Raw genomic sequence first — 26,456 nt, forward strand, 5'->3', positions numbered from 1 at the left:
GCTTCATCTCTGCAGGTCCGAGGTATCAAACCTCGTACAAGCTTCTTTCTCTGTTTCAACTAAGAGTTCCCCAACAAAGTAACAGTAATAATAATAACGACACAAAACAACAACAAAGACTAAAAAAAAAGTTTGCCTGTACATGTTATTGACGTGTATTTTATCTTTTTACATCATGCCCCGAAACATTGTTTGCTTATGGAAAGATCCTTACCTCCCGCCCTTCTCTGGATAAGGAGGAGGGGGGCATCTGTGCTCTCTCCTGCTCCAGTTTAAAGACTTGAACTGACTGTAAAATAACCTTAGAAACGGCAACTCACCTACTCTGACCAGAGAAGTAAGAGTTTATGGTACCCTCCCCTAGGAAAATAATTTAAGTTCTTGAATGACTAGGGCTTCTTCATCAACAGGCGTGGTACGGAAGGCAATTCATAATGTATGATGGGAAAGATCACTGGTTCTGTGACTGTGTGACAGTTCAACGGACTTGGGTCGGGAACGAGTTCTGAAATAGTTTGCCCCTGCAGGAAAAGCAATACTGAATTATTTTAGTTTTTTAAGTTCATTCTTATAAACCACTGAATCTGAGAAGAGACAGACAGTTATTACCTCAATAACAGGACAAGTTCTTTGAAATCACTTGATCTTTGCTTTCTGCATGAAGGGCATGCATTACCTTAATGTATGTGTGATGTGTATTTAAATATAACAATATCATATAATGTATATGTGATGTATGTTTAAATATAGATACTCATCTTTTTTTTTTCTTTTTTGGAGACAGAGTCTCGCTCTGTCGCCCAGGCTGGAGTGCAGTGGCCGGATCTCAGCTCACTGCAAGGTCCGCTCCTGGGTTCACGCCATTCTCCTGCCTCAGCCTCCCGAGTAGCTGGGACTACAGGCGCCCGCCACCTCGCCTGGCTAGTTTTTTGTATTTTTTAGTAGAGACGGGGTTTCACCGTGTTAGCCAGGATGGTCTCAATCTCCTGACCTTGTGATCCGCCCGTCTCGGCCTCCCAAAGTGCTGGGATTCCAGGCTTGAGCCACCGTACCCGGCCGATACTCATCTTTTAACATTGGTTATTATTGAAGTACTGTTAAGGATGGTTCTGTTCACCAGAAATGCAGATGCTGGGGAATTGTTTCTCTGGGTCTTATTGCTTAGATCTAATTGTTTAGTTTTATATTAACGTTATAATCAATAAAAATATTAAATTGGCTTAACTTTAATATTATAATCGAATCACAATTTTAAATGCACCTGTGGATTTTTTTTTTTTTTTTTTTTTTTTTTTTTTTTGAGACAGAGTCTCACTCTGTTACCCAGACTGGAGTGCAGTGACAAGATCTCGGCTCACCGCAACATCCACCTCCCAGGCTCAAGGGATTCACCTGTCTCAGCCTCCCAAATAGCTGGGATTACAGGTGCGCGCCTCTGCACCCAGCTTATTTTTGTATTTTTAGTAGGGACAGGGTTTCACTATGTTGGCCAGGCTAGTCTCGAACTCCTGACCTGAAATGATCCACCCGCCTTGACCTCCCAAAGTGCTGGGATTACAGGCGTGAGCCACCCGTTTTCGGCCCCTGCACCTGTGGATTTTTATAGTAGCTAATGATTGTTTTGGTCATGAAATTCTGGGGCCAGAAGGAACCACATCTTATATATTTGTTTCTAAAGTTGACAGCTGTTTATTAAATATTTAAATATTTTTAAAATATATTTTGAAATATTAAAACATGTATATATATTTATATATTTAAATATGATAAAATCTAAATATAATATAAATATATTTTAAATATAAAAGAAATATATTTAAATATTTACAAACTTTTAAACAGTGTGCCCCCATACATACACACTTACTTGTAAAATATGAAACTTTGGAAAAACAAAGGGAAGTTCTCATCTTGCTTGTCAAGACACTCACTAAACTACCGGAGAGGAGAATGCGAGTCTGTGGGCCCGTCTCTGAAGCTACGGGTCCAGGGCACTCCCACTAAACATAGCTGTATTTCTGGACTGAACTATATGAATATTCACCTGAAGTGGGGAAGAGAAGGACCATAAGTAACCTCATGTCAGTTCAGGCCAGCTTTTGTCACCAAGTGAGTTCAGGCCAAATTTACAAAAAAACTTCCAGTTTTCAGAGTTTCCTGGATTTTAGTATTATTGTAAGGGGTTGTGGGCTTACGTATTTTTTAAAAAGATGTTTTGACTCCCACTTTAGAATGTAAATGGCGATGAGCTCCTCTGCTGGTCGTGTTCTCATGCTCTCTCATGTAGACATATGCCTGGCATAGTGAAAGCTCTTATTTCGATGGATGGATGGATGGATGGGTGGGTGGGTGGATGGATGGACGGATGGATAGATGGGCAGGCCGATGGAATATACGCTGGGAATTAGAGAGAAAACTGAAAACCACCTACTTGCTTCTTGGAAACTCTAAGGTCAGCAAAGGAATCCTCATAGGAAAAAAATATAGGGGAAGACCCAGAATGAAGGGGGTGAAAGGGATAAGGGTAGGTGAAGGAGGAGTGGGAAAAGGTCCAGAGAGAGGCCCTAACAGGTCTAGAGGGAACTGGAGCCTGGGAAGCTCCAAACTGGGTTAGGATTCTAAGCTCTTCTCTGTAGAAAACATTTATCCCGCTGCCTGCTGGGCACATCCAGGTGGATTCTGATGGGCACCTTAAACTTAAGCTGGCCACGCTGAGCCTGCCATAGTCCCCCCAGATCTACTACTCCCAAAGTATCCCCCAAACTCCTTAGTAAGTATCAACTCACTTCTCCCCATTACTCAGGCCAAACCTTGGGATTGTCCTTTACTCCTCTCTCCCAAGCCATCAGCAAATCCTGTTGACTCCACCTTCAGTAGTTACCCAGAACCTGACCATGCCTCGCCACCTCCACTGCCAGCCCCTCTGGTCCAAGCCACCAGCATCTAGCCCAGATGATTCCACCACTGGCGCTCGGCAGTCTCTCCTCAGCCCAGCAGCCAGACAGGGCCTGTTAACCCTAGGGGAGGGGGTGTCATGTTAAGTTCTACTTCATATCCCTCAGCTCCAAACCCTCCGATGGCTCCCATCTCACCTGGAGCAAAAACCAAAGTCACCCCAACTCCATTCCCCGCCAAGCCTAATACCTCTTTGACCTCATCGCCAACCTAGATGCCTTCCCCTCACTGGACTTCCACCCTGCTGGCCTCCGGAAGCTCCTTCCAGCTCTGCCTGGAAAGCTCTTTGCCCAGGTATTTGGAGGGCTGGCTCCCTGACTTTCTTCAGGCCTTTTCTCAAATGTCACCAGGCCATCCACTTGAGAATGGGTGCTCTCAGCCTCCTCCCCTGCTTTCTCTTGTCTCAGCATTTATTCCTATCTAACACACCATAAGTGATACATATTTATTTTATTATCACTGTCCTCTTGTTAGAATGTCAGCTCAGTAAGGGCAGGAACTTCTATCTGTTTTATTAACTTCTTTTTTTTTTTTTTTTTTTTTTTTTTTTGAGATGGGGTCTCACTTTGTCACCAGGCTGGAGTGTAGTGGTGCAATCTTGGCTTACTGCAACCTCTGACATCCGGGTTCAAGTGATTCTCCTGCCTCAGACTCCCGAGTAGCTGGATTACAGGCATGTGCCACCACACTCAGCTAATTTTTGTATTTTTATTAGAGACCGGGTTTCACCATGCTGGCCAAGATGGTCCCAATCTCCTGACCTCGTGATCCGCCCGCCTCAGCCTCCCAAAGTGCTGGGATTACAGGCATGAGCTGTTTTATTAACTTCTATATCCCCAGGGCTGAGAATAATTTTGGTGCTGAGTAGGCAATTGAGAAATATTTGTGAAATGAATAAACAAATGGTTGCCTTGACACTTATGGGGAAAGCATATGTAGAAATGAAGAGCTGGGAGCTGCATTGGGTGTGGTGGCTCACACCTGTAATCCCAGCTACCTGGGAGGCTAGGGCAGGAGGATCGCTTGAGCCCAGGAGTTTGAGACCAGCCTGGGCAACATAGTGAGACCCTGCCCTTAAAAAATTTTTTTTTAGTTAAGAATTGCTCATCGGCACCTTAAGCTCATATTGCCATCTCTGAGTCAGTAGAACTCAAATTGGATGAATCTGGATGAACGGGGGCAGGGCAAAGAGGAAAGGAAAAGGTGCAGGTCATAGTGCTGGATGTTGTAGACCAGGGCTTTGGAGCACAGCAGAGAAGGGGTTAAATTGTGGCGCCACCATTTATTAGCTTAGTGGCTCTGGGGCAAGATTTGACATCTGTGAAATCGATTATAATAGCTCGTGTGGTTGCTATATTAGAAATAATTTCTATAAGCTATTTAGCACAGCGGCTGGCATCTACTAGATGCTCAGAAAAAAGTCAGTGTTATTATTATTATTATTAGGATGAAGCAAATAAGTAGTAAGTGGCCTGGGATGATCAGTTTTTTATTGTGGTTTCCTGACCAGTACTAGAGGCTAAGGAGGCATTTAGTAAATACATCTTGCTTGATTGAGTGGTCGGGCCCCATGCTGTCTGTTTTAAGGTAGGAAATCCCCTTAAATTAACCTGGAAACTCATGGGTACTAATGTGTCCCTCTGCAAACACAAGTGCTTCATAAGAACAAAAACAACGCGAAAAGTTGTTGGAGTCCTACATCTTGATTGTGACATGGGCCCCTCTGAAATGACTCCCCAGACATCACATTTGTGATGGGTTTTGGGGAGTGGCCAGCTCTACAGATGAGAACATTTTAAAACTGGTTTCCCTTCTCTGTTATCACTGGCTCTTGGATGCCAACATGGTCGGAGTCTGGAAATGAGCCACTTGGAGCTGAGGACTGGCCTGGTCTTCGTGCCAGGACTTGAGTTGGGCCCTTAGGAGCAGACAGCCTGGCCTTGCTGCACCTCAGTTGTTTTTTCCTGAAAGTGCATTCCTGTTTTATGATACATAATGTCTTGCGTGTTTGAAAACCCTGTTGTATGCCCTGGCAATTCCTTATTCTTATTTTTAATGTTTGTGAATTTCATGACTTTCTAAAAAATACAGTTGACTTGCCACTGCCTGTAGATGATACATAAAGCAGATAGATTTTAAATGCTGTCAGTTCATTTACACCTGCTACAGTCCATGTTTCAAAGTGGAGAAAAAGCTGAAAAGCCATTAAAAATATGTAGAATTTACATGTAATGGTCCGATATAGTGATTATTTGTCATTTTTTATATAATGAAGCCCAGATGTGCTATATATGGTAAGCCTATTTCTACTAAGATCTCTGCAGTTATTTTGGACATGTGTGCATGTGTTTGTGTATATGTTTGAGACTGGGGTGTGGGTAATTAATAATAAGAAACTTTAAAAAAAAAAAAAAAAGAGATGAAATCTCACTCTGTTGTCCAGGCTGGAGTGCAGCCTCAAACCCCTGGGCTCAAGCAATCCTCCTGCCTCAGCCTCCCAAGCAGCTGAGATTATAGATGTGAACCACTGTGCCTGGCCATAAGAGGCTTCTTATATTTGAACTTGGCTGAAAAATTGAACAGTAGAGACAAAAAAAGCAAGGCCGTGTGATGCGGACTGGGCTCCTGGCATCTAGCAGTTTTTAAGGAGGTGACAGTTGAGCTGAGACTGAAATGAGGAGAGGGAACCAGCGCTGTGGGGTTCAGAAGGAAGAGCCTTCCAGGCAAGGGACAGCAGATGCAAAGGTCCTGCAGTTGTGTGGCTGATGCCTGGCGAGCAAAGCAAAGAGAGGCAGAAGAGACAGGGGCAATCTGCGGGGCCTTGGAGGCCATGAGCAAAGTTTGGATGCTATTCTAAGTATAAACGGGATCATCAGTAGAGTTCACGTCAGCCTGTAGCTGTCAGATCAAGGGTGTCCAGTCATTTACCAAAAGACCTGCTTTTCAGACTCCTGACATTTGTTCATTATTCATTCATACATTCTTCATTCATTCATCCTCCATTCATTTATTCATTACCTTCTTTGAGTAAAGTGCTATCCTACCCGGTTACAAAGACCAAAGACCAACAAGGAAGGGGAGTCAGTATCAAATAGGCTTTGCTGGGTATTTCTACAGGCACAGAAGGCAGACAAAATAGGGAGGCCAGCTATCCCTGGAGCTGAGGAAAGGTCTGAAAAGAGGGTGTGGATCTGAACTGCATCTTGAGAATGGTGTTCTGCAGGCAGCAGGTGGGGGAGAGGGATGTGGCCATGTTTTCAGGACTGGGCAGTCCATGTTTTCATGTCTCCATGAATCTGATGACTATACCCCATATAAGTGGAATCATAGAGTATTTGTGTTTCTGTGACTGGTTTATTTCATTTGCATATCTTCAAAGCTTGTCCATGCTGTAGCATGCAGCAGAATTTCCTTCCTTTTTAAGGCTAAAGAATATTCCATTGCATGGATATGCCACATTGTGTTTACGCATTCATCCATGGATGAACACTTGGGTGGTTTCCACCTTACAGCTATTGTGAATCATGCTAAGCAGAGATCTCGAAGGGACTCTTAGGTGGAGGGAGAACCTGGACAGAGGCTCAAAAGGCAAAGGAGGAAATAACTTCAAGAACTGAGCACCATGAAGAGTGAGATCCAGTGGCAACCAGAAAGATAAGACTTGCACAAGTCCCATGAGAAAAAGGACTGGGTCCCCACAGAAAGGCAGAAGGCTTGACTCATAAGCGCCTGTCTCCTGGAAAACTGTTGAAATTATACCAATGATATAGAAGTCCATTCCTAATGCTGCAATAGCACTTAATTATACTTTTTTAAAAAATGCAAACTGTTTATCTTTTAGAAACTGTGCCATGTCTCCAAGGATACATTTCTGTCCAAAAGGTGATCGGTGGGGAAAGGCCTTAGAAGCAGTTTCCAAAAAAATTACCAGCCCACAAAAATGTATGCGGGCTCCACCCAGGCCAGTGGAAACCCAAAGAAAATAACACGAAGGCCTTTTTCCCACCTCTCCTGTCCTTCTCAGAATACACACAGACAGATGTAGCCTGCCTTGAGAAAAAATATATTTGGAATTCCAGACCCACTGAAAACAGACTAAAGGATATGCTTCTGATTTTAAAAGGAATTATTCATTTCTTGAAGAATTCACCCTACTAGGGATTTCGGTGAGGAGCTCACTGGGATCTCCATCCATTTATTTAGCAAATATTTGTGGGCCTGAAATATCAAACATCTGAGGAGCTTATAATTAGTTAAGTATTTACGTGTATTAATATCATCATGTGGACAGTTGAGAGGGGAGAAGGCACTAGACAAATTTAAAATTATTAGAAACCATTGGCAACTAATATTCAGACCCTAAGTTAAAAACAGGATATATCTCAGGAGCAAATCTTTTGTGTAAATCCTGGTATTTTTACTGCAGACCCTTAAAATGACAGACACGGGTGAGTAGAATTACTTCTGGAAATGGATATGATTCTATTAATTAATTCAATTAAATCAATATAATTCAATTAATCGCCAGCCTTAGTTCACACTGATGACCGTGCTCATCAGAGGGACTCAGCATGCAAAAGAAAAGACTCATCAATTTGCAGTTATTTAATTTAACGAACTGCGGGATGGTGGAGTCAGCAGCAGCCACTGGGCCGCAACATGGCGCCTCCCACCTAGACTTCCGGTCCGGAAACTTCCACCTTCCTCCCATTTACGTGGGCCTGCATGAGCCTACTTCTCTTCTTTTTTTTTCTTTTTTTTGAGACGGAGTCTCACTCTGTCACCCAGCCTGGAGTGCAGTGGCGCGATCTCGGCTCACTGCAAGCTCCGCCTCCCGGGTTTACGCCATTCTCCTGCCTCAGCCTCCCGAGTAGCTGGGACTACAGGCACCCGCCGCCTCTCCCGGCTAGTTTTTCGTATTTTTTAGTAGAGACGGGGTTTCACCGTGTTAGCCAGGATGATTTCGATCTCCTGACCTCGTGATCCGCCCGTCTCGGCCTCCCAAAGTGCTGGGATTACAGGCTTGAGCCACCGCGCCCGGCCTCTCTTCTTCTTATACTTCCGTATGGTCTCCCTGCGGGTCCTTGCACAGACCTTGGGTTCCTTCGTCTCTGGATTCTTACTGATCTCCGTCTTCTCCCAGCCGCCTTGTCACGTCTCTTTGAGCTATGTCAGGAGGAACGGAAGGGCACTTTCTGACTACTTTGTTAGCCAAATGGACAAACTTCCCCCTCCCCTTTGTTGTAACCACACATTCAAGGCTTCCTTCAGTCCAGCCCCATCTTCCTTTTCATTGCCTCCTTTTCACTACTCCAAATGACCTTGCCATACTTTAAACGGGTCTTGTACTTTCTTATCCCGTCTCTGGAATGTCATTTCTACTAAAGAAAATCCTACTCTTCCCTCAAGACCCTTCTCTAATCCCCTCTTGCCATGGAACCTTGAGATTTTCGTTGAGGAGTTAAGTTGGAAAATATAAACTAGAGCAGAGTCTCTATCATGGCACTATTGACATTTGGGGCCAGATTATTCTTGGTTGGGGAGACTGTTCTGTGCACTATAGGATGTGGAGCAGCCTCCCAGGCCTCTACCTGCCAAAAGCACATTCCCCCTTCCCCAAGTGGTGACAACCAACTGTTTCCAGACATTGCCAGATGTCCTGAGGTGGGAGCTAAGGTGAACAGAATTGCCCCCCAGCTGGGGGCTGCTGGACTAATCAACCAGAAGTGGCAAAGACTGCAGGCAAATTGCCTCAGCACTTAGATTTAGCATTGCAAGGCCTCTTCGACAGGTGGTAGTGATTTGTGCGTCTCATTTCCTATTCTTGATTGTGGCAAGGTTCTGGAGGATGGAGACAGCTACTCCTGCCACAGTTCCCACAGGCCATTGTACATAGGGCTTCATATTTAACACGTGAGTGAATGACACACATAAGCCCGAGTGCTCTTCAGAATGGCAAGGCCTATATCAAGATGGTAAACGTACAGTTCTTAAAAAAAAAAAAAAAAAATCACGCAGTCGGTGCCTGAGATCCAATAACCTTCAAACTCCATGTTTTCGATTTGGTCTCAATTAACATTCCAGCTCTTTCAATATGTACTTTTCCTTTACCAAATTTCAAAAGAAATTTTAATCAAAGACCCCTACTGTTAATTAATTTCCCTTTTTACCCAGCCAAAATTGCAAATGAAGTTCTTTTTCCAGAAAGTTCGGGGAGCAGGGAGGGGTTTTATAACAGAGCTGCTGCTGGGTCTCATTGCTAGGAGCTGAGTACGCAGTGGAGAATATGAAATCCCGAATTCTATGTCCCAGCCCATTGCAGTGGCTTGATTTGTCTCTTGTTTTGCTTTGGAACTTTTCAAAGATTTCACTCTGTTAAAAAGTCAATTTGGAATAAATATAGAGCTGTTATGTCTATTAGAATTGTTTCAGCAACGAAATGTGGCACTCAGCATTTGTCGAACCAATGAATTCTCCTTTTTGCTCTGAGGGAAAGCAAGGTTATAGGGCAAGTTGTATTTTAGCCCTTAGCTTTTTTTTTTTTGTGGTTCAAACAATTAGTGAAATATTTGAAAGCTCCAGACACTTGGGGTCACCCCAAAAAGTCAGCCCTGGGCCACGAGCAGTGGCAGAGGAAGCAGTTACAGAGAATTAACAGAGTTACATAAAATTTACTCACTTTGTAGACAAATATTTCTAACCTTGGCTCCCTTTCTTAAAGATCTATTTCCCCAGCTTTGTTCCCCAACTCAAAAGCATTTCCCAACACATGGATCTGCTACCACTGGATCTGCCAAAGCAGAATCCTCTTTTTTTTCCAGTTCTTTTTTAGGCCTTCCCAGTAGGCTGAGGAGAAAGTCTCTTGTGGGTGTTAAGGTATCTTTAACCCCTCTGTAACACTCCTGACCTCTCATGTTTAATGAAGAACAGACTTCAAAACTCGAGAGCTGACTGTTAAAGAAAAATAGTAAATGGTAGTATTGGTGGTCCTGGAAGGTGCTAAAACCAACAAAGAGACACTGCCTCAAGATCATTGCCCAGGTGGCTCTGATGAACTTGGACGAAAACGCATCTCGCTGAAGACTCTCTTTATCTTGTGGCCTCTTTATAGGTGTTATTATCAGCCAAGCACTCACTGCACTGCCTCGGTGCAGGGACAGCCCCCATTTCTCAAGTTCCCACAATGGAGCCCCACATTTCTAATTAGACCAGTAACAGTTCTCATCAGGAAGAGAGGTCATTTTTCATGCAAGTCAAAATATAAGCCACTTAGAGAGGCTGGGATAAACTTCATGGGTGGCAAAGTTCTTTTATTGTTTCCAAATAGATACTCTGAAATAATTATATGTTTAGTTGTCTGGTTACAAAGCTCTTAGATAAAATAACGTATGACATCATTTATCAAGTCATTTGCCTTCTCTGATCTATATAAGAATGTTCAATGCTTTGTGATAACATTTTTGATTCTCATATAAGAAAAGAAGAAAGAGGGTTTTTCAAGAACAGCAGAGAGTGGTGTGTTGGCCACAGAATCAAGCAAACGGGCAAAAAAGCAGCCCTCAGTAAGGAGTAGCCAGACGTTAAAAGTAGTGCCTGTTAGATCAACAAGGTTATGTTTTAAAAATAAAGGGAACCTGGCACGGTGGCTCATGCCTGTAATCCCAACATTTTTGGAGGCTGAGGTGGAGGATAGCTTGAGGCCAGGAATTCAAGACCAGCCTAGGCACCATAACAAGGCTCTGTCTACACACACAAAAAATTTAAATTAGCTGGGCCTGGTGGTGCACACTTGTAGTCTCAGCTACTCGGGAGGCTGAGGTGGAAGGATCACTTGAGCACAGGAGTTGAGCACAGGAGTTGGAGGCTGCAGTGAGCCGTGTTTGCACCACTGCACTCCAGCCTGGGTGAGAGGGTGAGACCTGTCTCTAAAATAATAATAATAATAATTAATAATAATAAAGGGTTGCCATGATATTACCTGTGGGTACCTACTATGTGCCTGGTGCATTACATGTGTTACTTCTAATCCTTGTAAAAGCCCAGTGGAATTGGAATGATGATCATGCCCTCAGAAGGGTAAAGATATCTTAATGCATGTCTCAGTCCTTTGGGCAGGTAGCTGAGGAATATTTCCTGCAGCTAAACTGCACTCAATTTGCCTTTCTCCTTAGTTGCTTCCCCGCTTTGTTGCTTCAGAAAGGGTTGGACCCAGGGTCTAGGAAGAAAGGCAAGGCCCAAGTGAAAGAGAGATGTGTGGGTCCCAACCTGGGCACCCTGCTCTTGCCAGAAACCTGAGTAGCCTGGACCACTCGTTCTTCCTCGCCAGGGTCTAGTCCAAGGCTATAGATGGAGCTGTCTCCTCTGTTGCCCAGTGTCGAAGGGTAGGGGTCACCTCATCTTCTCCCCACTCTCCTTCACCCCCACTAACCCACTGCCCTCTTTTCTACTCACTACTTCCTATAGATCCCACCACCCAAACTGGTCTTGTATTGATTCTTCCCTTTCTATTTCGGATTATACTGTTCCAATTCAGACCCTCTCATTCAGGATTGTTCAAGTAAACTTCCGATTTCTTACCTTAGCTGAAGGGTAGAGCACGGGTCTTCTTGCTCTGTGTTCTTCCAAATCTGGTGCTTCTAGCTGCCCTCAACAATGGCCTTAAGATGGCGGGGGACCCTGGGAGGGGGAGACCACCCGATATTGTGAAACACCATGGAATACCAGGAGTGCACTGAATTAAATCATGTGAACTCATCATATTTTATTCATGCAACATGATTAAATTATAAGAAATGAGCGTGTGTGCAGTATCAACTGTGAGCATACGTTCTTTAAAACTGCTGTTGGCCGGGCACGGTGGCTCATGCTTGTAATCCCAGCATTTTGGGAGGCCGAGGCGGGCGGATCACAAGGTTAGCAGATCGAGACCATCCTGGCTAACATGATGAAACCCCGTCTGTACTAAAAATACAAAAAAAAATAGCCGAGCGTGGTGGCGGGCACCTGTAGTCCCAGCTACTTGGGAGGCTGAGGCAGGAGAATGGCGTGAATCTGGGAGGCGGAGCTTGCAGTGAGCCGAGATCATGCTACTGCACTCCAGCCTGGGTGACAGAGCCTGACTCCGTCTCAAAAAAACAGACAAACAAACAAAAAACTGCTGTTGATTGGGAGAGACAGACTGGTGCAGGGCTTCCCAATAATGTGAAACCTGCAGGGTATGACATTATTTTTTGTTTTGTTGTTTGCTACTCTTCATTAGCAGATAAGAGGAAACGTCTACCAAAGGTTTAAGAAATATTGATAGGGAAAATGTTTTAAATTCGAGGAACCTAGCCAATAAATATTTCTGTAGATTGGCACAAGTGCCATTATTTTATTTGAGCAGTGCCTTTATTTTATTTGAGCAAAGAAAGCCCACAGGATGTTTTAGTATTCCAAGGAAGTGGGGATCAGCAAACATTCTCTATAAAGGGCTAGATAGTAAATGTTTTAGCTTTTGCGGCCCAGATGGTCGCTATCTCCACTACTCAGCCCTCCCGATGGAGCTTGAAAGCAGATGTAGACAACATGTGAGAGCCTGGGCATGGCCATGTGCCAATCAAACTTTATTTATGGATGCTGAAATGTGAATTTCATGTAATTTTCATGCATCGCAAAATATTTTGATTTTGATTTTTTTCTAACCACTTCAAAATGTAAAAGCCATTCTTGGCTCATGGGCCATACACAAACAGGCTGGCGGCTGGGCCAAATTTGGGTGGTAGGCGGTAGTTTCCTGAGTCCTGCCCCTATGGTGGAGTCCAGGGGCTCTGACTCACATTCATAGACTTTCTCCAAGTGGTCCATCTTATTTCCCCCTTTATTCCCCGAGCTCCAACCAGCTTGGTCTCTTGACCCCTTCCCTGCCCCACACACCCTCCCCTTGTCTACACCTTTGCCTGATTTTCCCTACCCCACCTCCAGCAGGGTCCAGGACGGGATGCTGCCCAGACTCCCCTGCCCTGCTGTTTATGGCACCCTGTTCCATCTGGAGTCTGCACCTGTCACCTTTTGCCACGTAAGGAATTATCTGTGTACGTCTCCTTTTCTTTCTTACCCCATCCATACAAAACCCTTGAGGATAGAGGCCATGTCTAATTGTATTTGTGGGACACCACATAGAGTAATTATTTGTCAAAATTACATGAGTTCTTACTAGATAGAGATCACATCTACCTCTAAAAATCATTTTGCTTACTTTCTAGTAAAATAGGATCTCTTAAGATACTTGTGAACTCTTAAACTTACCCTAAGATGATTTATTCTAAGGGTCTTCTAGATCATTACCGGCCAATATAGAAACATAACACAAGCTACATGTGAAATTTGCAATTTTCTAGTAGCCGCATTTTATTTATTTATTTTTGTTTTTATTTATTTATTTTTTTGAGACGGAGTCTCGCTCGGTCGCCCAGGCTGGAGTGCAGTGGCACGATCTCGGCTCACTGCAAGCTCCGCCTTCTGGGTTCACGCCATTCTCCTGCCTCAGCCTCCTGAGTAGCTGGGACTACAGGCACCCACCACCACACCCGGCTAATATTTTGTATTTTTTAGTAGAGACGGGGTTTCATCGTGTTAGCCAGGATGGTTTCGGTCTCCTGACCTTGTGATCTGCCTGTCTCAGCCTCCCAAAGTGCTGGGATTACAGGCATGAGCCACTGCGCCCAGCCCAGTAGCTGCATTTTAAAAAGTAAAAAGAGACAAGTGAAAGTAATTTAATAATACATTTCATCCGATGAACTGTATTGAAAATATTCATTTCAATATATAATCTATAGGAAAAATTATTGTTGAGATATTTCACATTCTTTTTTGTGTGCTAAGTCTTAGAAATCTTAGTTCAGACCAGCCCCATTTCAGGTGCTCGGCAGCCACGTGTGACCCTGGCTTCTATACCGACTGCACAGGTAAAGGTGTTAAAGTCAAGGCAGGCACAAGTTTTACGTCAACTCTTCCTTTTAAAAGGCGACCACTATATTGGCTACTTACTGGCGTGCAGATACTCCATAGCTGTGAAAACATAAGGTCATCGCAAAGTCTGAGTGGTGTGGGTCCACCTGACCTCAGTGTTGTCCATTTTCTAAAGTGACCATCGCTGGACTTTGTAACACAGGTGGTGCCCTCCAAGCCACCTGAGTGCCCTCCAAGCCACCTGAGTGATCTGTCCCCAGAATTCCCTAGTGACCATTTCAGGACTTTGGGATCCTGTGTGTAGTCCCCATAATTCTGACTGCTTCTCTTTTACATTATAAAAATCTTACCTTTTCATCATAAAAAAAAAAAAAATCCAAATCGTACAAAAGAAAAAAAGAGCCTCTAGCTGCTTCTTCCTCTCTCCTCTGCCCCTCCCACCACTAAGAAAAGTTTGGTGTGGATGCTTTCACATATTTCGCAGGCCTATAAAATATACACACGAATTTTTTAGTATTTTTTGCATTGAGATGTAATTCACATGCCATAGAATTCACCCTCTTAATGTGTACAATTTAATGGCTTTTAGTATATTCACAAGGGTATGCAGCCATCACCATCATCTAATTCCAGAGTCATCACCCCAAAAAGACACCCTATCCCCATTAAGCAGTCACTCCCCACCTCCCTTCCCCAGTCCCTGGCAGCCACTAAGCCACTTTCTGTCTTTGTGGATTTGCCTGTTCTGGAAAGTTCATGAAAATGGAATCATATAGTAAGTAGCCTTTTGTGACTGGCTGTTTTTAGCATGATGTTCTCAAGGTTCATCCACCTTGTACCATGTGTTGGTGCTTCATTGCTTTTCATGACTGGAATAAGACTTTTTTTTGTGTGTGTGTGCAAAAAAGAGATATTATTTTGCTCACTTTTCTGCAACCTGCTCTTTTACCTAATATTTAGCCTGTATATTTCCTTATCACTCACTATTTGTGTTTGTGCTTCATTCTTTCTACTAACGGTCTGATATTTCCACTCCTGCCCTAAGTAGTTACTTAGCCTTTTATTTTATTTTATTTTTTTTTTTTTTTTGAGACAGAGTCTTGCTCTGTCATCCAGGTTGGAGTGCAATGGCACAATCCAGGCTCACTGCAACCTCTGCCTCCTGGGTTCAAGCAATTCTTGTGCCTCAGCCTCCCGAGTAGCTGGGATTACAGGCACATGCCACCATGCCCGGCTAATTTTTTGTATTTTAGTAGAGACAGGGTTTCACCATGTAGTCCAGGCTGGCCTCGAACTCCTGACCTCAGGCAATCTGCCCCCCTCAACCTCTCAAAGTGCTAGGACTGCAGGCATGAACCACTGCACCTGGCCTTAGTTATTTATTCATAGGCATTTTGGTTATACCTTCCACTTTACCGCCAATGCTGCAGTAAGCACACATGCCCAAATACATTTGTGTACACATGTGAGATGTTTGCACAGTCACGGGAGGGAAATTGCTGAGCCTGACGGACTTCCTCCCCTTGGCCTTAGCTTGCCGCCACTTACATCTGCACTCCATTCCTACTATAAAGGTGACTTTCCACTTTTGTCCTCTCCTGAAACTGCACTGCCTCCAGCAGGACCAGAGCCACCTCCTCACCTCCCCGACACCACAGGGCCTTTTTTACCACATGCCTGTCCTTTGCCCTAAGTCCCCGTCCCACTCCTTGCCTCTCAGACCAGCACAAACTCTTTACCTTCTTAACATTTCAGAGTAGCAGGTCCCAGACCCTTTGACGGACTCGTGAAAACTTGTGTCTCCACCCTCCAGGAGAATGCACACTGAACTCAGCCACAGTGTTCTGTGGGCCACTGAGGAGGTGCTAGGACCCCTGGGCAGCCTCTCCCCCGGCCCCTCTTCTGGAACGTGTTCCCCGTCAGCTTGGCTCTGCCTGTCCTACAGCCCACGTGTGACTGACTCAGCCTCATTCTGTCACCGTGAGCTGCGCCCATGCGGGCGTGTGCCTCTCGGGGAGGCCTGGCTGCTGGGCTAGTTTGCGCAGCCACAAGCTCATGCTTGTCGCCCTCGACTCCTGCGCGGACTGGAGCCTAGCAACGGCGTGCCCCGCCCCTCCGAATTTCCTCTGGACGCGCGGCTGTAAACTCTGCTACCTTTATTCTCCAGCAGAGCACTCATTCTGCTGCCTTCTCAGCGGAAGACCTTCTTCCAGCAGCCCAGGATGCAGCCTGCGGGGCCACCCTCCGTCCCGAGCTGCTTTCTCGGGTCATTGACCCCCTGCTGCCATGGCCCGGGTTTAGGGACTTGAGCCCCTGCTCTCTCCAGCCCGAGGAGGGAACTCAGTTGTGCAGCCACTAGATCCTGTTCTTGAACCTCTTTCTTGCTGTTATGGTTGGCTTCTTATTATGGTACAAATTCTTTCTCTTTAACTCTATGTAAACAATTTAAAACCAGAATTCCTGTGACCTAATCCTCGATAAAGTTATTCATTCTTAATCTGAGCTTTTCTCCCATTTTAAATTCAGTGAATCATAGTTTTCTTTTTTAACATCCTTTAAGATTTCTGAGACACCAACCTCCACAGTTTTCCTCCCCCCACCCCCGAATGTAGAATCTTCTAGAAACTCCCTGCTCCTTTATTCTCCAGGGTTAATGTTCACTGAGGGCTTGGCCCAGAAAGTCTACAATTCTCTGACTCCCAAACTGGGACATAGTCTCATTTCAGATTCCTGATTGTAGAATGCCTACTTCCCGCAGTTCGTTCCTCATTCAGTCCCTCGGCTTGTTCTGTTGACGGGACTCATGTAAACACGTTTTGCTGCTTAGACTCAGCGTTTCTGAACCAGACTTCCCCACACCTACTTCTCTCCTGTCACTCGAGATTTTCACAAACAGTCTCTTAGGGATCATGTTGAACAGATATTTTTGTTTGTTACTGAATTTTATTTCTGAAAATGTTCAAATTGTACTTTGTAAGTTCTGGTGCCTAGTTTTCTCATAATTATGAGAATATTGCATTTTACTTCTCCTGAGGTGAGGAATGCAGGAAATGCTTTTAGTCTGTATGTCATTGTTTCTCTTCGTGGCTGGCATTTGCCAGCACTCAGCGTCATCTTCTTTTTTCAATTGTGGTAAAATTCACATACAATTCACTTTTTTTTTTTTTTTTTTTTTTTTTCAGATAGGCTCTTGTTCTGTCGCCCAGGCTGCAGTGCGGTGGTGCGATCATGGATTACTGTAGCCTCCACCTCCTGGGCTGGGACTATAGGTGCACGCCACCGTGCCTGGCTAATTTTTTGTAGAGACAGGGTCTCACTATGTTGCCCACGCTGCTCTCAAACTCCTGGATTCAAGCAGTCCCCAGCCTCAGCCTCCCAAAGTGTTGGGTTTACAGGCATACGCCACCACACCCAGCCCAAAATTTACCATTTTAACCACTTTAAAGTGGTTTTCATTTGGTGGATTTTAGGATTTTCACAGTGTTGTGAAGCCATCATCACTCTCTAATTCCAGAACATTTCTGTCCCCATGAAAAGAAACTCCATACCTATTAGAAGTCAATCACAGTCCCCCACTCCCCAGCCCCTGGCAAACACCAGTCTACTTCTCGTCTGTGTGGGTTTTCCTCTTCTGAATATTTCCTATAAATAGAATCATACAATATGTGACCTTTCTCGTGACTGGCTTCTTTCACTTGTGTGTATATAAATATATATTTAAGCCCTGGAAGATTGGATAATATTGTTTTGAAGTTCATCCACATTGTAGCCTGTGTCAGAGCTTCATTCTTTTTCATGGCTGAATAGTATTCCCCTCCATGGATGGACCACATCTGTTTATGCGTTCATCCCTTGATGGGCATTTGGGTTGTTTCTACCTTTTGACTATTACGAATAGTGCTGCCGTGAATATTTGCGGACAAGCTTTTGCCTGGACATATAGCTTCATTTCTTCAGGGAATATACCTAGGAGTGGAGTTGCTGAGTCGTATGGTAACTGCATGTCAACTGTCAAACCGTCCTTTCACATTCCCACCGGCAGGGAGTGAGGGCTCCAGTTTCTCCACATCCTCACCAACACTTTTATTTTTCCCTGTTTTTACTATAGCCAGCCTAGTAGGTGTGAAGTGGTATTTCATTGTTGTTTTGATTTGTGTTTCTCTAATGACTAATGATGCTGAGCCTCTTTTCATGTGCTTTTCTCTGTCTGTAGATCTTCTTTGAAGAAATGTATTTTTTTTTTTTTTTTTTTTTTGAGACAGAGTCTCACTCTGTCACCCAGGCTGGAGTGCAATGGCACAATCTTGGCTCACTGCAACCTCACCCGGCCGAGAAATGTATATTCAAAGGTGTTATCTGGGCTGGCACGGTGGCTCATGCCTGTAATCTCAGCACTTTGGGAGACTGAGGCAGGAAGATCACTTGAGCTCAGGAGTTCAAGACCAGCCTGGGCAACATGGTGAAACCCTGTCTCTATGAAAAATATAAAATACAAAAATAGCCAGGGGTGGTGGTGTGGGCCTCTGGTCCCAACTACTCCAGAGGGTGAGGTGGGAGGTCCTCTTGAGCCTGGGACATTGAGAGTGCAGTGAGCCATGTTCATGCCACTGCAGTCCAGCCTGGGTGACAAAAGCGAGACCCTGTCTCCAAACAAACGAACGAACAATCCAAAGATGTTATCTCGTATAATAATTTTCTCTAATCCACAAGTTTCTCTTCTGTGAAATGTCCAAAGACCCTGAATCGTTAAGGTCCTGAACACATGTAAGAGCTACACAGGGTGGTGGAGGGAAGGGAGGGTGGCAGTTCATTCAGCCGCTACAACAAAAATCTTAGAAACTGGCTGGCTTCTGAACAACGGGAATGCGTTGCTGTCAGCTCTGGAGGCTGGGCAGTCCAAGAACAAGGCACTGGCAGATTCGGTGTCTGGGGAGGGCCTGCTTTCTGGTTCAGCTTCTGCCTTCTAGCTGTATCCTCACATGATGGAAGGGGCAGGGGAAGTCTCTGGGGCCTCTTTTGCAAGGACCCTAATCCCACTCCTGAGGGCACCATGTTCATGACCTAATCATCTCCCAAAGGCGCCACCTCCAGATGCCGTCATATTGGGGGTTAGGTTTCAGTATGTGAGTTTTAGGGGGATACAAACATTCCAACCATAGCACAGGGTCAGGATCCACATGACATGAGAGCTGGCCTTCGCCTTCCCTATGACATTGCTCCAGCTCCTGCCCATGCACGCGCCCTTTCCAGAGACTGCCCAAAACCCCACATCCTGTGCCTCTGAGATGGAGACATGACAGGAATGTTGGTCTTCACCCCCAGAGTGTCCTTGACCTGATGGACACAGATTTCTAGAATGGTATTTGTCATTACATGGGCTATTTGATACCTGCCCTTTTATTTATTTGGAGTTATTTTAGGCTCTGTTTTAAAGACATGAGTCCAAACATCTGAGTCTAATACAGAGTGGGCAAACTAGCCCATGGGCTAAATCCAACTCACTGCCTGTTTTTGTACAGCCCGTGAACTAAGAATGCTTTTTTTCCTACATTTTTAAGTAGTTGGAAAAAATCAAAAGAAGAATATTTTAGGACATACAAAATTATCTGAAATTCACATTTCAGTGTCCATAAATTGTGCTTGCTTCGGCAGCAAATATGCTAAAATTGGAACCATAAATAAAGTTTTATTGGCACACAGCCACAATCATTTCACCCTACGATGGATGGAGTTGAGTCATCTTGACAGAGAATGCCTGACCTGCAAAACCTAAAATATTTGCTATTCTGCATTTCACAAAAAAAGCTTGCCAACCCCTGGTCTGACACACATTACTTGGCTATATGTGATTAGTACTCATGTGTATATGAATGTGATGCTAATTTTGAGGTTTATAAAATCCCTTAGGCTCTTCAATGGTGTTTAACATATTTTTGCTTCATCTAAGGGAGAGAGGAATAATATTTGCTTTGTTATCTTCTCCTGTTTGTTGTAATTAAAGAAGAGTCTTTGGCTACATCCATCTTGCAGGATGAATTTCATTGCCTTCTTATACCTATGAGAACTATGCCTTTAAAAAAAAATGCTGGGTCGGTGCAGTGGCTCACGCCTGTAATCCTAGCACTTGGGGAGGCCGAGGCAGGAGGATCACCTGAGGTCAAGAGTTCGAGACCAGTCTGACCAACATGGAGAAACCCCATCTGTACTAAAAATACAAAATTAGCAGGGCATGGTGGCGCGTGCCTGTAATCCCAGCTACTCGGGAGGCTGAGGCAGGAGAATCGTGGGAGGTGGAGGTTGCAGTAAGCCGAGATCACGCCATTGCATTCCAGCCTGGGCAACAAGAGTGAAACTCCATCTCAAAAAAAAAAAAAGAAAAGAAAAGAAAAAAAAGCTGTAGTGCCCTGGTCTTCCTCTGTGGCATTCTTCTTTGTCTTTGAAGGGCTCTGTCTCAGGGGGCATTGTTTTGTCTTTGCTCTGGTCTCTGACTCACCAACACGCAGCTCTGGGTGACTGTCCCTTGAGGACTGTGGCTGCTTCCTGGCGGGTTAAGCCAGTTCTGGAAGTGGGTGTGCAGCTTATATGGCAGCCAGGAGTGGTTTCTGAAATTAATTACTGCTCTAGATGATGATGTAAGGAGTGAAGCTCCTGGGGGAGAAACTGCCCCCGTAGAGAAACCCAGCACCTGTAACCGGTCACCTTCATCTCAAAACACGCTGTCCACCTAAGAAGTGAGAATGTGTCATGGCTAATCAACAAGGAAAATAATTTCTGTTTAGCTGTCAAAAAAGCTATTTCCATGATATCAGCCCTTTCAGTTGGAGCTGAAACCTCACGAACATAAATTTTGCAACATCTGAATCTTTTGTTGTAGCTGGATTTTTTAGAGTTAAGACATTGCTAGGAATTACTGACAGAGTCCAGGGAGGGGCTGAATTGCAATCGGGCTTCTCTGGGGTGAGAAAGTCAGTGGGGACTCGCCTTAATGCCTGGCCATGAAACTGATCAAGGTCAGTGACTAGACGTGGTAAATCAGGTGGGCTTCCCTGTGTTGAATGGGTGGATGCGAGAAAAAAACTGAACTTCTCTCTAAGCCCCTTTACTCCCCTCTGGCAGGTATCTCTCTCCTGGGCTTCCTCTGATCCTCGATCCTCGAATTCCTGGACTTGGTGGACTGTGGGTTAATTATCTCCCAGGTGTTCTTTGAAGGCAGAGCCAATTATCAGCACAGTCCCTTCCCAGGCTGTTTGAGTTCCTAAATACAGGGCGGTGGGAGGAAGGAGTAGCCACCTGTGTGGACTGTGGCTGCCTGCTGGAGACGGGTGTGCATCTCACTTTGCCCCTGTGGAGGTTATGCCTGTCGCCCTTTCTATCATGAGTCTGTCTCTGCAGCTTGTGGCTTCTGACCCGCTGCCACTGTCTGCCTCTGCTCAGTCCCCGCCCAGGAAGTGAATTGATTTTGTTACTTTCTTCTAAAGACCACAGATCTGCCTGGTTTATACAACAAAGCTCGTCTGAATTGGAGTCCTCAAATTTGTCAACTTAAGTTTTAAAAGATTTAAAAAAAAAAAAAAAAAAAAAAAAAAGACCTGGCAGATGGCTCAAGCCTGTAATCCCAGCACTTTGGGAGGCCGAGGTGGGCGGATCACGAGGTCAGGAGATCGAGACAATCTTGGCTAACATGATGAAACCCCATCTGTACTAAAAATACAAAAAAAAAAAAAAAAAAATTAGCCGGTGTGGTGGTAGGTGCCTGTAGTCCCAGCTACTCGGGAGGCTGAGGCAGGAGAATGGTGTGAACCTGGGAGGCGGAGCTTGCAGTGAGCTGAGATCGCACTGCAGCCTGGGCGACAGAATGAAACTCTGTCTCAAAAAAAAAAAAAAAAGGACATACTGCTATAGCCCAGTGGTTTTTAATTTTCATCAGTCTGGATCTCTTTCAAAATCTGCTCAACACCGGGAATTTCTCCTCAGAAGAACAGGCATGGAAGGGCAAAAATTACATGACAATCTACATTAGTAGTAAACAGAAAAGGCAGAGGTGCCCATGTGATGTTTGTATCTCCGTAGAGTTGTGTGGTCAGAACAGACAAATTCCCTTTGCAAATAATGGTAAGGAAGTGCATCACTGAAAACAGGAATGAGCCGTGTGCATGGACGCATCCATTACTGTCAAACGGGAAACACAGAAGTCATCTAATTCCTGTGAGCTTTTGCAGTTCACTTTTAGAGTGCCCTTTCTGGCAAGATTAGATTCTTGTGTGTTATTACTTAACTTTAATTATCTGTTTATAACGCAATCATGCCATGCGTAACAGCAGACCACATATACAAGTGATCCCATAAGATTATAATGCTGTATTTTTCCTGTACCTTTTCTATGCTTAGCTATGTTTAGAGACACAAATACTTACCATTGTGTTACAGTTGCCTGCAGTGTTCACTGCAGTCACATGCTAGACAGGTTTGCAGCCTGGGAGCAATAGCTTATACCATACAGCCCAGGTGTGCTACGTAGGTTGTAGCGTCTAGGTTTGTGTAAGTACACTCTGTGATATTCACACAATGACGAAATTGCCTGAGGATGCATTGAAGAGAATGTATCCCTGTCAGGAAGCGCCTCATGACCGTATTTGACTCCTGCAAGGGTGCCAAGATCATTCGATGGGGTAAAGACAGTCTTTCCAATAAATGATGCTGGGAAAACTGGGTTTCCACCTTCAAAAGAATGAAATTGGACCTCCCATGCCTTTTTTTTTTCTTTGAGACAGGATCTTGTTCTATCACCCAGGCTGGAGTGCAGTGGTGCAATCATGGCTCACCGCAGCCTCTACCTCTGGGCTCAAGAGATCCTCCTGCTTCTGCCTCCCAACCAGCTGGGATCACAGGCATGTGCCACCATGCCAGGCTAATTTTTAAATTTTTTATGGAGATGAGGTCTCACTATGTTGCCCAAGCTGGTCTTGAACTCCTGACCTCAAGCAGTCCTCCCACCTCATCCTCCCAAAGTGCTGGGATTACAGGCATGAGCCACCATGCCCAGCCAGGACTCTTATTTTATAACATTACAAAATTTAACTCAAAATGGATCAAAGACCTAAGCATAAGAGCTAAAACTGTAAAATTCTTAGCAGAAAACATAGGGAGACATCTCTATGATATGGGATCTGGCAATGATTTCTTGGATAGGACATCAAAAGCACTCACAACAAAAGAAAAAACAGAAAAATTAGTTACCATCAGAGTTAAAAACTTTTGTGCATCAAAGAACAGTAGCAACAGAATAAAAAGACAACCCAGGGAATGGAAGAAAATGTTTCCAAATCATTTCTAATAAGAGGTTAATATTCAAAATATATAAAGAATTTCTATAACTTGGCAAAAATTTTTTTAAATGGACAGAGGACTTGAGTAGATATTTCCGTTTCTTCAAAGAAGATATACAAACGGCCAATAAGCAGTTGGAAAGGTGCTTCACACCAGTAATCATTGCAGAAATGCAAATCAAAACCCTAATAAGGTACCACTTCACACCCATTAACATGACTGTTATCCAAAAGAAAAAAGACAGAAAGATGTTGATGAGAATATGGATAAATTGGAACCGAACCCGTGTGAACTGTTGGTAGGTATGCAAAATAGTGTAGCTGCTTTGGAAAACAGTGTTTGTACACTCAAACTGGGATTTGTACACTCATGTTCATAGCAGCATGATTTACAATAGCTAAAAGGTGGAAGCAACTCAAGTGTCCACCAACAAATGAATGGATAAATAAAATGTGATCCATCCATACAATGGAATGCTATTCAGCCTTGAAAAAGGAAGGAAATTCTGACACAGGCTGCAACATGGACATTATGCATTATGCTTAAGGACATCATGCTTGGTGAAGGAAATCAGACACAAAAGGACAAATCCAGCTGGGCGCAGTGGCTCACGCCTCTAATCCCAGCACTCTGGGAGGCCAAGGCGGGTGGATCACCTGAGGTCAAGAGTTTGAGACCAGCCTGGCCAACATAGTGAAACCCAGTCTCTACTAAAAATATAAAATTATCTGGGCGTGGTGGCAGGCACCTGTAATCCCAGCTACTTGGAAGGCTTCAGCAGGAGAATCACTTGAACCCAGGAGGCAGAGGTCGCAGTGAGGCAAGATCGCACCACTGCACTCCTGCCTGGGCAACAAGAGCGAGATTCCATCGAAAGAAGAAAGAAAAGAAAGAAAAAGAAAGAAGGAAGGAAGGAAGGAAGGGGAGGAGGAGGAGGAGAAAGGGAGGGAGGGAGGGAGGAAGGAAAGAAAGAAAGAGGAAGGGAGGGAAGGAGGGAGGAAGGAAAGAAAGAAAGAGGAAGGAAGGAAGGAAGGAAGGAAGGAAGGAAGGAAGGAAGGAAGGACAAATCCTGTGTGATTCCACCCCTAGGAGGTCCTTAGAGTCATCGGATCCGTAGAGACAGAAAGTAGAATGGTGGGTGCCAGGGGCTGGAGAGGGGTAGGAAGTGAGTGTTTCATGGGGACAAAGTTTCGATCTGGGAAGATCAGAATGTTCTGGAGATGGATGGAGGTGATGGTTGCACAACAGTGTGAATGCACTTAATGCTACTGAACTGTACATTAAACATGGTTAAAATGGTAAATTATACATTATGCACATTTTACCACAGTTAATGATAAAGAGTAATCGACTCCCATCATATTTCCCAGCGTTACTTTACTAGGAGGCATATGCTTTGTATAGTTTGCCCCTCGTAAGTCCCTACACTCTCCTGCTAAAGCAGAGGATCACAGCTTCAATAAAGACCCTCAACATTTATCTCGCCTGTGGTCACATATTAGCTGAATGATGCACAGCAAGCTCATTTCGTTTCCATGCCCTTAACTGGGCGAATTCTGCTTTTGAGCCTAATGGAAAGAAAGCTTGGGGCAGGTGGAGAGCCGGTTCTTCAGCACTCACAGACGATTCCCACGCCACACTCCCATATCGGGCCTTCTCTGCCGAGAGTCCTCCCTGCCCAAGAGGCCTGGGGTGCCCTGGACACGTGTGCTCATCTCTTGTATTTGGAGATCTGGGGCTGGGAAGAGAATGAAAAGCAACCTAATCAGGAATTTAAGAATGGAGAAAATGGGATTAAATTATTCAGACACGCTTGAGTGCCCACTCGCTAGCAGGCATTTTCCACTGTCTATAATTATGAGTAAGACATGTTCCCCAAAAGGCCATCTAAGATAGGGGTCACAGCCTGGACAAGATGATGAGACCCCATCTGTACAAAAAAAATTTTTAAATTGCCCAGGCATGGTGGCACATAGCTGTGGTCTCAGCTTCTGGGGAGGCTGAGGCAGGAGAATCACTTGAGCTCTGGGGGTTGAGGCTGCAGTGAGCCATGTTTGCACCACTGCACTCCAGCCTGGGTGACAGAGCAAGAACCAGCCTCGTAATAAATAAATAAATGAATAAAAATTTGAAAAAAAAAAACAAAAACGGGTCAGCAGACTGTATCTGGCACACTACTGTGGATTTTATTTTTGTTTTTACTTTCCATGAGTTGAGAATATTTTTTTGCATTTTTAAGTGATTGGAAACAAGAAAAAATATTTTGTGACACATGAAAATGATATGAAATTAAATTTCAGTGTCCATAAATTTCAGTGTCCATAAATGTTCAGTTTTATTGGAACAGCACCAGTACTAGGGCTGGGACTAGCATGAGGCAAGTGAGGCCCTCGCCTGAGGTACAAAATTTAAGGCAGTGCCTAAAAAAAACAGTCATCAAGATACACAATGTTTTAATGCAGTATTTTAAAAAATCAAAATAAATGCCAAAAAGTTTCATGATGAAGGCCGGGCACAGTGGCTCACACCTGTAATCCTAGCACTCTAGGAAGCCAAGGTGGGTGGATCACTTGAGGCCAGGAGTTCAAGACCAGCCAGGACAACAGGGTGAAACCCCGTCTCTACAAAGAATACAAAAATTAGCCAGGTGTAGTGGCACGTGCCTGTACTCCCTGAGTCCGGGGAGGTTGAGGCTGCAGTGAGCCGTGTTTTGAGACCCTGTCTCAAAAAAAAAAATGGGAAAAAAATTCCATGACGAACAAAATGTTGAAATTTTACATAAGGCAGGATCAGCACTGCTGCTTTTTTTTTTTCCCCGCTTTGCCCCAGGCTCTAGCATGGCTCTGAAAAGCACTGAGTGCGGCGGCCGTGCTCATTCCTCCTACTGTCCAGAGGCAGAGTTGAGTAGTCTCAACAGAGACCTGCAAAGCCGAAGATGTGTATTTTCTGGCCCTTATAGAAAGTTTTCCAGTGGCTAACGCCTGTAATCCCAACACTTTGGGAGGCCAAAGTGGGTGGATCCCATGAGCCCAGGAGTTCAAGACCAGTTTGGGCAACATGGCAAAACCTTATCTCTACAAAAAATACAAAAACTAGCTGAGAGTGTTAGTGCATGCCTGTGGTCCCAGCTACATGGGAGGCTGTGGTGGGAGGATGGCTTGAGCCCAGGAGTTAGAGGATGCAGTGAGCTGTGATCACACCGCTGCACTCCAGCCTGGGTGACA

General features: G+C 44.5%; 1 protein-coding gene and 1 long non-coding RNA gene across 6 annotated transcripts in view; one reads left to right on the forward strand and one right to left on the reverse strand.

Annotated features, from left to right (window-relative positions):
• RFX2 (regulatory factor X2) overlaps positions 1-26,456 on the forward strand; it is a 124,664-nt gene that overhangs the window by 1,958 nt on the left and 96,250 nt on the right. Inside the window, exon 1 of one of the 4 annotated variants that reach the window (XM_050770215.1) lies at positions 12,933-13,012. The exons of the other annotated variants lie outside the window; for them this stretch is intronic. The gene's annotated coding sequence lies outside the window, so the exon portion shown is untranslated. Of the gene's footprint in view, positions 1-12,932; positions 13,013-26,456 lie in introns of those variants that run through there. 4 annotated transcript variants of the gene reach the window in all.
• LOC126942906 (uncharacterized) lies at positions 137-16,332 on the reverse strand. 2 transcript variants are annotated; one of them, XR_007721626.1, is made up of 3 exons: positions 16,060-16,331; positions 11,533-11,631; positions 137-521 (listed from the first exon to the last, which is right to left on the reverse strand). It is a non-coding gene; the product is annotated as an uncharacterized LOC126942906 (long non-coding RNA). The 2 variants fall into 2 exon arrangements; XR_007721627.1 differs by lacking the exon at positions 137-521 and adding an exon at positions 7,782-8,121 and having other exon boundaries at positions 16,060-16,332.

The sequence above is a fragment of the Macaca thibetana genome, chromosome 19, assembly GCF_024542745.1.
Source record: "Macaca thibetana thibetana isolate TM-01 chromosome 19, ASM2454274v1, whole genome shotgun sequence".
Taxonomy (NCBI): domain Eukaryota; kingdom Metazoa; phylum Chordata; class Mammalia; order Primates; family Cercopithecidae; genus Macaca; species Macaca thibetana.